General features: G+C 44.2%; 1 long non-coding RNA gene across 1 annotated transcript in view; it reads left to right on the top strand.

The window, feature by feature from the left end:
* The first annotated feature begins 796 nt into the window (after nucleotides 1–796).
* The window catches only part of LOC118716453, a 45,886-nt gene continuing 38,110 nt past the window's right edge, over nucleotides 797–8,572 (top strand). Inside the window, exon 1 of the long non-coding RNA XR_006741273.1 lies at nucleotides 797–1,048. This is a non-coding gene — a long non-coding RNA (uncharacterized LOC118716453). The remainder of the gene's footprint in view (nucleotides 1,049–8,572) is intronic.

The raw sequence follows: 8,572 nt of genomic DNA, 5'->3' as shown, positions 1-8,572 counted from the left end.
CCCCAACCTTCGTGGGACCTAACTAGCTAAAACATGCTCTGGGCCAAAGCTGCCTAGAACATCTTTTGAGGCTATGCCCAGGCCGAAGAGTTAACAACCAGGAAAACCAGCACCTACAGGAGGTGTGGTCCTCTCTGCAGGGAAGTTGATTAGAATGAACTAGGTTTCTTGGTTAGAAAAACGAAGCTCTGAGCGCTAAGCTCAGCCCAGATGCTTCTGGAAACACAGCCTTTGCATTCCCACCTGAGTCTCCTGAAAATCTGACCTCCCCCATTGGTTCAGCTGAGGCAGCAGTCCTTGAAAAGAAAGGCAGAGCTGGAAAGTAAGGCCCAGGAAGTCCACGGTTAGGGAATCAGCTCGGTGTAGCCAGTTACTGCCGCAAATGCATAAGCCACATCCCTAAGTGTCCTCCTGCCCCAAATCATTGGTTTATTCAGCCAGGGGTCAGTCTGTCCCAAACATTTAAATCCGGAGGTAAAATGTTACATAAAAGTGCTAGAATGACACCCTCCAAAACAGAAACAAAACCCCTTCAGCTTCTTTTTAATAATAATAATAATAATAATAATAATAATAATAAAATGGGCACAAAAAACACTCAAATCAATAACAATAATAATAATGAAGTTACTTCTTAGCTTGACTGCCCTGGACCGGAAACCCCCTTTTTTTGTCCTGCAGAAGGCGGTGGGGCAAACAGGTGGAACCTGAAACAGCCCTGAAACCTACAAGCAGGAGACGCGCGGCCCAGGTCACCATGGAAACCGAGGCGGGGGCGGTCCCGGCACGTGGGCGGGACCGCGCAGGGGCTGCCGGGTAGACGCCGGAGTGGCAGCTGTGGGCTTAGCGCCTATTGAGTGCAGACAGTGTTCCAGCGTCCTGCAAGAGGTTAGCCCCTGCGGGGACCCGGGAAGGGAAGAAGAAAGTTGCTTCCCAGCCCAGCATCTCCAAAAATCTCACTGGTTAGAAACTCAGACCCCCCGTTCCCACGCCCGGCCTGATAAATCAAAATCTGCGCGGCGAGGACCCAGAATCTGGATGTCACCAGGTGCTTTATAGGGTAGGGAGGTTGGGAGGCACCGCTTTCGCCTAATCTTTTTACTCACCACCACCACCCTCTAATGGTAAAAGAATCCGCACCCCAGTGTCTCCCCAGCGCCTCTCAAGGCCGGAGGTGAAGTGGGGGGGAAGGGAAGGGAGGGGAGAGGAGTGGGAGGGTCCTTGGAGTTGGAAATGCAGAGCCCATTCAGCTGCTCGAATTGAGGTTTAGTAAGCTGCTCTTTGCGGGTTTCCCACTTGGGGGCAGCGTCGTTCTTCATGCCTGTGCATTGCGTAAAGCAGTGGTCTGGGGTGTTCCTGTTAATTCTGGCTGCAGTCTCCATATAAACTCGATTAGAAAGCGGAGCTTGGATGCTGAGAGAGATCTCCTTAGGAGGAACGGGGCAGTAGCAGAGCCTAGGGGGTCTTAACGTGAGAAGCTCTTAGCTCCAATTCTTGGTTTACACTTAAGGTTTGAGAACAAAGAATCCAGGCTTGTAAAGCAGTAAGGTTCCTGTTGAGAATGACACATGTGCACTAGACAACAGATTTCTCTGAGCCTTATCCTTTAATGGGCAATCGGGTGAGACCTCTGGATTGATTCAGACAGCCCTAGACTAGGCCCGGACTCTGGAAGACTAGTCCTGGAAAACCGCCAGTCTCACCTCATTTTCTGGTGAAATGTGAGAGGGATTCCTCCTGCGCTAATGGGAATCGCCATGGTATATAGTCCTCCCTGACAGTAAAACCTGGACCTGTAATATTTGCACAGCCTCCCGTAGAGGTCTGGGGGAGGCTCAGCTCAATAGAGGGGTATAATCTATGGGTCTCTACTATCTTATGCATTTACCATACCTTTTTATAATAACCTGTTTATAGGTCTGAATTCTGTGTTATTGCTGCATAGCCTATAAGTAGGCACATGTGCTTGTTTTATATTAGCCTGGAATGTACTTCTCCAATTCAAATTTCAGGATCCTATTTCTTTATGTCAGGGTTTTTTGTTTGTTTGTTTGTTTTTCAGAAGCTTTCCTAAATTAGCGTGTATTGTGACTCCTCAAGATATGCAGCATTTTTCACACTTACTTCCCATGGCACCTTTTTTCTAAGAGGGACATGCAGAGTAACTAATCCGCAGGACACACCCTGGGAAACACTAAACTGGAGTAACAATAACCTCCCACAAAGTCTGTATAAGGTAGCATGGTACAGATGCCTACATCTGGTTTTTCAGCGAAGTGATGGCAAAATAGATTTGGGCCGCCTTCTTCAGGAGAGGGATGGGAGCAGTCATTTGAAACAGAGAGGAGAAAGAATTAAGTTGCCAGGACAACACAGCAACAGTTATGTTTCAGGTGCTTGCTATTCTTTAATTTACAGCAGACCTCATATTATTGCATTTCACTTCGTGGCGCTTCACAGATGTTGCGTTTTTTTACAAATTGAAGGCAAGGCTCTCCACCAGCCAAAAGATTATTTACTGCAATGATGTGGAACTGAAACCGACAAATAATTGTAAAAATAATTAATTGAATATCATGTCTGAGCTTGTGTAGGCAGGAAGTGATAGGCTGGTATTTGGAGCCAGATCTTCCTGGAGTACATTGCAGAACCCAGGCCCAGCACCAGGACAGCCAGCAGGGGATTTGGGGAAACACTTGGTTTCATTTTAATGGTCACCTGAGCAATTAGCACTGGAAAGTGGGAAGGAGAATAGTCAGCTTTCAAAGAGTGAGCAGAAGGCCCCCAAAGTTGGCTTTATGGTGGCAGTATCTAAACCTTCTTCCAACAATATATATGGTTAGGAAAAATTAGGACATTTATTAGAATAGTGTCAAAACAGTGACTTAGTAACTGGCTAAATTTGCATAATAGTCAAGAGAGAGTCAAGTTTGTCTTTGAATTTCCTGGTTTTGTTGAATGGGAGAAGGAAATGCCATTTGTCAGGCTTGGCAACGGGAGAACCAATGTTTTTTATTTATTCTAAAAGAATCTTGTATATTTTCATTATTTTTCCATTTTGTTTTGATGGAAAGCTAATGAGTTAGAATGAACCTGAAGAACCAGTGAAATATTTAGGCAGACCAAAACAGGTGGAACTGGGGCTAGATTCTGAATTATACCAGTTTGGACTGCAGGTGCTACTTAAAATCATTAGCATAGACAGGATCAGCTGGAGAAAATGTCTTGTGACTCAAGAGGACAGACATTTCGGGACACCAGAGGAGAAAGCAGTTTTGAAGGTGACACCGATAGTCGTTTAAACTTGTTCTGAGTTTCCCATCTTTTGCCATGCTCTGCACAGACACAGAGCGGTAGCTGCTTTGCAAAATGGAGCAGGGTTCCTTCATGCTAAGGCTCCGTTTCCAGAAAGCAGTAGTACCAGGCGTCTTCAAACTACGGCCCGCGGGCCACATGCGGCCCGCAGAGGAGTCTGATCCGGCCCACCAGGTTTTTTGGGCAGTGAGCGCAGCCGAGGTGTTACAGTAGGAATTAGTAGTTCATATAGTCCGGCCCTCCAGCTCTCTGAGGGACCGTGATCTGGCCCCCACTTTAAAAAGTTTGAGAACCCCTGATTACAGAAACCCAGGAAACCTCTCTCTCTCATGTTTTAGGTTCACAGTCAAAAAAAAAAAAAAAAAAAAAAAAAGGCTGAATCCCCTGAGTGAGTGAATCAAAATAAACCATAACATAAAAGTCTGTGCATTCAGCTGGCTCTTCTATGCTTGCTGGGCTCATGAGAAGGCCCATTAAAGCACAACAAAGATGCTTTCCGGAGTTCAGGAGGCCACCAGGTCAGCGGGTGGAGTTCCTCCTGGAGGGCCCTCCCCCTATCAGCAGGCCTGGCCAGAATGCCTTTTTGTCTGCAGATCTGGCCCCGAGTTGGCCGGGCTCAAAGCACACATGTCTGAGAGAGACAGTCACCTGGCAGCCTCGCCGTGTGAAACTGAATAAGAAGTCCCAATGAAAGTGAGGATCGGAAATTAACCGCTGGGAAAGGCACACACGCTCAGCTGCTGAAAGAAAAGGGCCTGGGGCCTGCTGCTTTCATGTGTGGTTACAATGATAAACTAGCAGGTGGAGCTCGCAGATGTGAGAAAATACCTGACAGTTCTTACCCTTGAGTACCTCTTTGATACAAGGCAGTATCCAACCTTAAAAAAAAAAAAAAAAAAAAAAGTTTATTCCCAAAGTCATTTGTATGTCAGTTGTTTGAATCTGGAAATGCTTTCATTTTCAGAACAGTTCCTATAATTCATTCACCCTCAAAGGCATTCAGTCATTTTGTAGTAACCAAGAGATACTTAATAAGCACCTACTGTGTGCCCAGTAGACCGCTAAACATAGAGCAGTGAACAAGTAGACAAAATGTTCTTGCTATTGTGGAACTTCAATTCTAGTGGGAGGAAACAGACAATAAGTAAATAAGAAATAATTAAGAAACGCATGTTGTACTTTAGATAATGATAAATACAAATAAGGAACAATAAGTGGGCATGGGGGAAAGATGTGCTGAGGCATGTGTTTCTGGAAAGCCTTATTGAAAAGGGAGCATTCAAGGGAGTATCTCGGAGATGCAGAACTCTGGAGACATGAAGGGGATTGGCATCCAGGGCTGAGGGGAAAGGCCTTGAGGTCAGAGCACCAAGGCATGTCTGAAGACCAGAAAGGAGGTGGTGTGACTGGAATAGACTGATGTAGGAGAAGAATAAGAGGTGAGGTCAGAGAAGCAGTGGGGAGCCTCGTTCTGTAGAGTCTTGTTTTCCTTTTTCTCTGAGATGTGAACCTGTTGAAAGGTGTTGAGAGAAGAATGATGTGTCCTGACTTACATTTCCAAATATTGAGATATAATACACATACCATTAAATTCACTCCCCTAAAGCAGTGGTCGGCAAAGTGCAGCTCGCTAGTCACATGCGGCTCTTTGGCCTCTTGAGTGTGGCTTTTCCACAAAATACCACAGCCTGGGTGAGTCTGTTTTGAAGAAGTGATGTTAGAAAAAGTTTAAGTTTAAAAAACTTTGGCTCTCAAAAGAAATTTCAATCGTTGTACTGTTGATATTTGGCTCTGTTGACTGACCACTGCCATAAAGTATACAATGTGGAAGTTGTTAATCTTTTCAGAGTTGTGCAGCCATCAGTATATATAATTCCAGAATATTTTCATCAGGCCAAAAGAAGTCCTGTGTGCTTTAGCAGTTACCCTCAGCCTCCCATCCTGAAGTCCTTGGAAATGAGTAATCTACCTTCTGTGAGCTTGCCAAGTCTAGACATTTTATAAAAGTGGAATCATAAATATGTGGCCTTTTGTGCCCAGTTTTCCTTTCATCTGGCATAGGGTTGTTAGGGTTCATTGATGTTGTAGCCTGCATCAGTCCCTCTTTCTTTTTCATGGCTGAATGGTACTACATAAATGGATATACCAACCCCCCATCAATTGGTTGTTTCTGCCCACATTCCTGTATCCTTGGCTCAAAGAGAGGCAGAACAACCAGTGCTTCATAACTTTACTCTTCTGACAACTTTCCAAAAAGGATACTAATTTGGAGGGATTTTCTTAAACTGCTACCTTCAGAGACCAACAGAAATAAAGTTTTTCCCTTTCCTCTTCTTTTTTTCCACTTAGATTCTATTCAGGTCGTACATACTAATGAAGGATCTTTGTACATGTGAAAAACAGAGGGGAACACCCTCAGATTTCTGAGGAAACCTGAGACTCTGAATCTTTTGGGTTGGATCTGGGATAGGGACATGGGGTGAAGAGCAGGTTGGAGCTAGGGAAGGAAGGAGATGGGTGGTATGTGGAGAGGTGCAGTAGCCAAATAGTCCTTCTAGGCACAGAGTGAGGGATAGGTGTGTGGGCGGGGGTGAGATGTTATAAAGCAGTCCTTGGAGCTTCCATATTTCAGATTCATCCCCTGGACCACAGCTACAGATCTTAACTGGTTTCTGGCCCTAAATTCAGGGAACAGAGAACAGGTGGAGAAAGGATATCAGAACCATCTGCATTAGGGGAAGAAGGCCTAAACTAGGACAAAAGCAGAGAGTAAGGATGTTCCAATAGCCCCTATTTCAGTGGTCACCATGCTGCTGAGAATGTGCCCGGAAGGCTTATGCTGGGCCCCTGAGGTTCAATCAGATATTCAATCAACAATGGACCTAAGAAAGACATTGTATAAAGGTCTCCCTGACTTCAAAGAGGAGCCCAGTGAAAGGTATCCTTGAGAGGAGGAAGCAGCCTTGAGTAAAAGGGACTGTAAAGAAGGGATCTACCAGAGGCGGGAATTTAGGGTAATAAATACTATACAGTCAAATTTAGCTTGTGTATCTTGATTACATGACTAGGTTCCCATGAGTTGGAGAAGTGACATAGAAGATCTTAGAAAGGGTAGCCAATGCCCCTTCAAGTATTTTTCCTTTTACATACTTTTAGGAGGATCCAACAACTCTGGGACTTCTTTTGTCTTCTGTAGGATAATTTATTTGGGCTATGCTAAATCTTCCTGAAGCCAAATGCTCCTTGCCTCCCTGTTTCCTATCGTATATAAAGAAGAGGCCAGGCATTTATATCACTTGTTCTCTAAAATTCACTTCATTTGGGCATTACATTACAAAAGAGATGTTCTTTCCAATTAAAATAATTGATTATGAAAAGAATCCAAACCCATAGTAGTTAGCTTGAAAAAGAAATAAAAATACAGGACTATTTGGCTACTGCACCTGAATAGAATCTAAGTTACAAAGAACAAAAAATTACCCATAACCCTACTGTGCAGGAATATCCAGTGTTTGTATTTTTATTTTTTCAGAATTGGAATAATGCTAAATCCTTCAATGTGGGGCAAAGGGCCTGAGCAGAGGGTCTTTCAGATGTTCTGCTTTAATTTCTCACAATAAAAATACACCCATCTGCCTGTGTCCTAGGCTTTTTGCCTCTGTCATCTGCCTACCCCTAACCTTCCCCATGGCAGCACTGAGTGCTCATGTAGGGGACATCCTACTCTCCCTGACTGCATGACTTCTCTCTTTTCTATTCTTTCATGCCTCCTACTTGGCTCCAAATATCTAATTCTGATGCACAGCCTTGCAGCCCTGTGCCTGACCAGCTGTTGGCCATCCCAGAGGCCCCTTGGCATGGTCCATTGCTTTGGCCCAACAGCATTAAATGTCAGACTTCTTTTCAGCTGCAGACATTTTTTGGATTCTCTGAATAGGCTATCAGATCTCTGGCCTTCAGCCCACAGGTCCTGCCAGTGGATTACCTTTCCAAAAGTTTGGCCTGTAGGCCAGGTCAAACATAAGTTGGATGTAAACTGCTGCCTTCTCTGTAGACCTCATGAGCTGCCCCTGCTCCACCATGAGAAGTAGATCTCTAACTTTGGCTAAATCCTTTTGCAGGCATGCTAATTCTTACTTGAAGGAAAGAGTCTGTGTTCTTCCAGGAGAGAATTCCCTAAACAGGGCCATTATATGCTCCCAGGACAAGAGGAAGGCCACACCCTCTAGCCTCCTCTCAGACATCCCATTCTGTATAAGCAGGACTAGGCTTCTTTTGATCTCTGCCTCTTTGCTTGACTAATGTTTTGCTTTATTTGCAACTAAGCTTCTAACAAAATGAATTGCCCAAGTTTTCCTGACCATATGTCTTTTGAAGAAGGCTTACCTCCTGCCCACCATCAAATCCAACCCAGGGCTTTCTTATGCTCCCTATTTGAGAGCTGACTGTCCTCTTTCCCCTCCCACTTTTCACAAGTAATTAAATGACCATTAAAGTGAAATCAGTTGTAACCCCCAACCCTTGCTGCCTGCCCTGGTGCTGGGCCTGGGTTCTGCCATTTATTGGGAAAGACTGGCTCCAAATATTCGCCCTATCAATTCCTGCCTACACAGCTTGGCCATGGTATTTGAGTAATTCCTGAGTGCCTGTTTTCTGTTTATAACACAAAACAGTACCAGAAAGGAGAAAGTAGCGGAGAGAGAAATCAGGAGATCTGCAGAGGGCCTCCCTTAAGTCTTCAGCAGAGTAGTGATCAACATGAGGCAGCTACTTCATATCTAGGGAAGAGCCACCCAAAGAGATTAGAAGTAGTGTCTGTTTCCATCAGCAAGACTGAAAACCCATCCATCATTCATGCAGCTTTTGGTAGAACACACAGAAGATTCTTGCCTCAGAAGTGGGGAATTCTTAGCTCTGTAACAAATTCTGCTCCACTCTCTCCTAACACATCTTAAAAGCAAGAGCCAGAAGTTTCAAACTGTTTCTAAGAAACCTAGATTCATCTCAGAACAAAGCAAAAATATTTATAGGAATACAAAGGTATCCAGCATCCAACAAAGTAAAATTAGCAATGTCTGCCATCCAATTAAAATTCACTGCTTAAAACATTATCATATATACAAAGAAGAAAAGTGTGACACATAACAAGAAGAAATTCAATTAAAACAAACCCAGAAGTGCTTTTATTAATAGCCAAAGACATTAAATGTGTTCTATCTGTTCAACAGATTACGTAGAAATATGAAAGCTAACTTTT

Source organism: Pipistrellus kuhlii, unplaced genomic scaffold (genome assembly GCF_014108245.1).
Source record: "Pipistrellus kuhlii isolate mPipKuh1 unplaced genomic scaffold, mPipKuh1.p scaffold_m20_p_12, whole genome shotgun sequence".
Lineage (NCBI taxonomy): Eukaryota > Metazoa > Chordata > Mammalia > Chiroptera > Vespertilionidae > Pipistrellus > Pipistrellus kuhlii.
The sequence above is the reverse complement of the archived record's forward strand: the minus strand, read 5'-3'. Positions and strand labels throughout refer to the sequence as shown.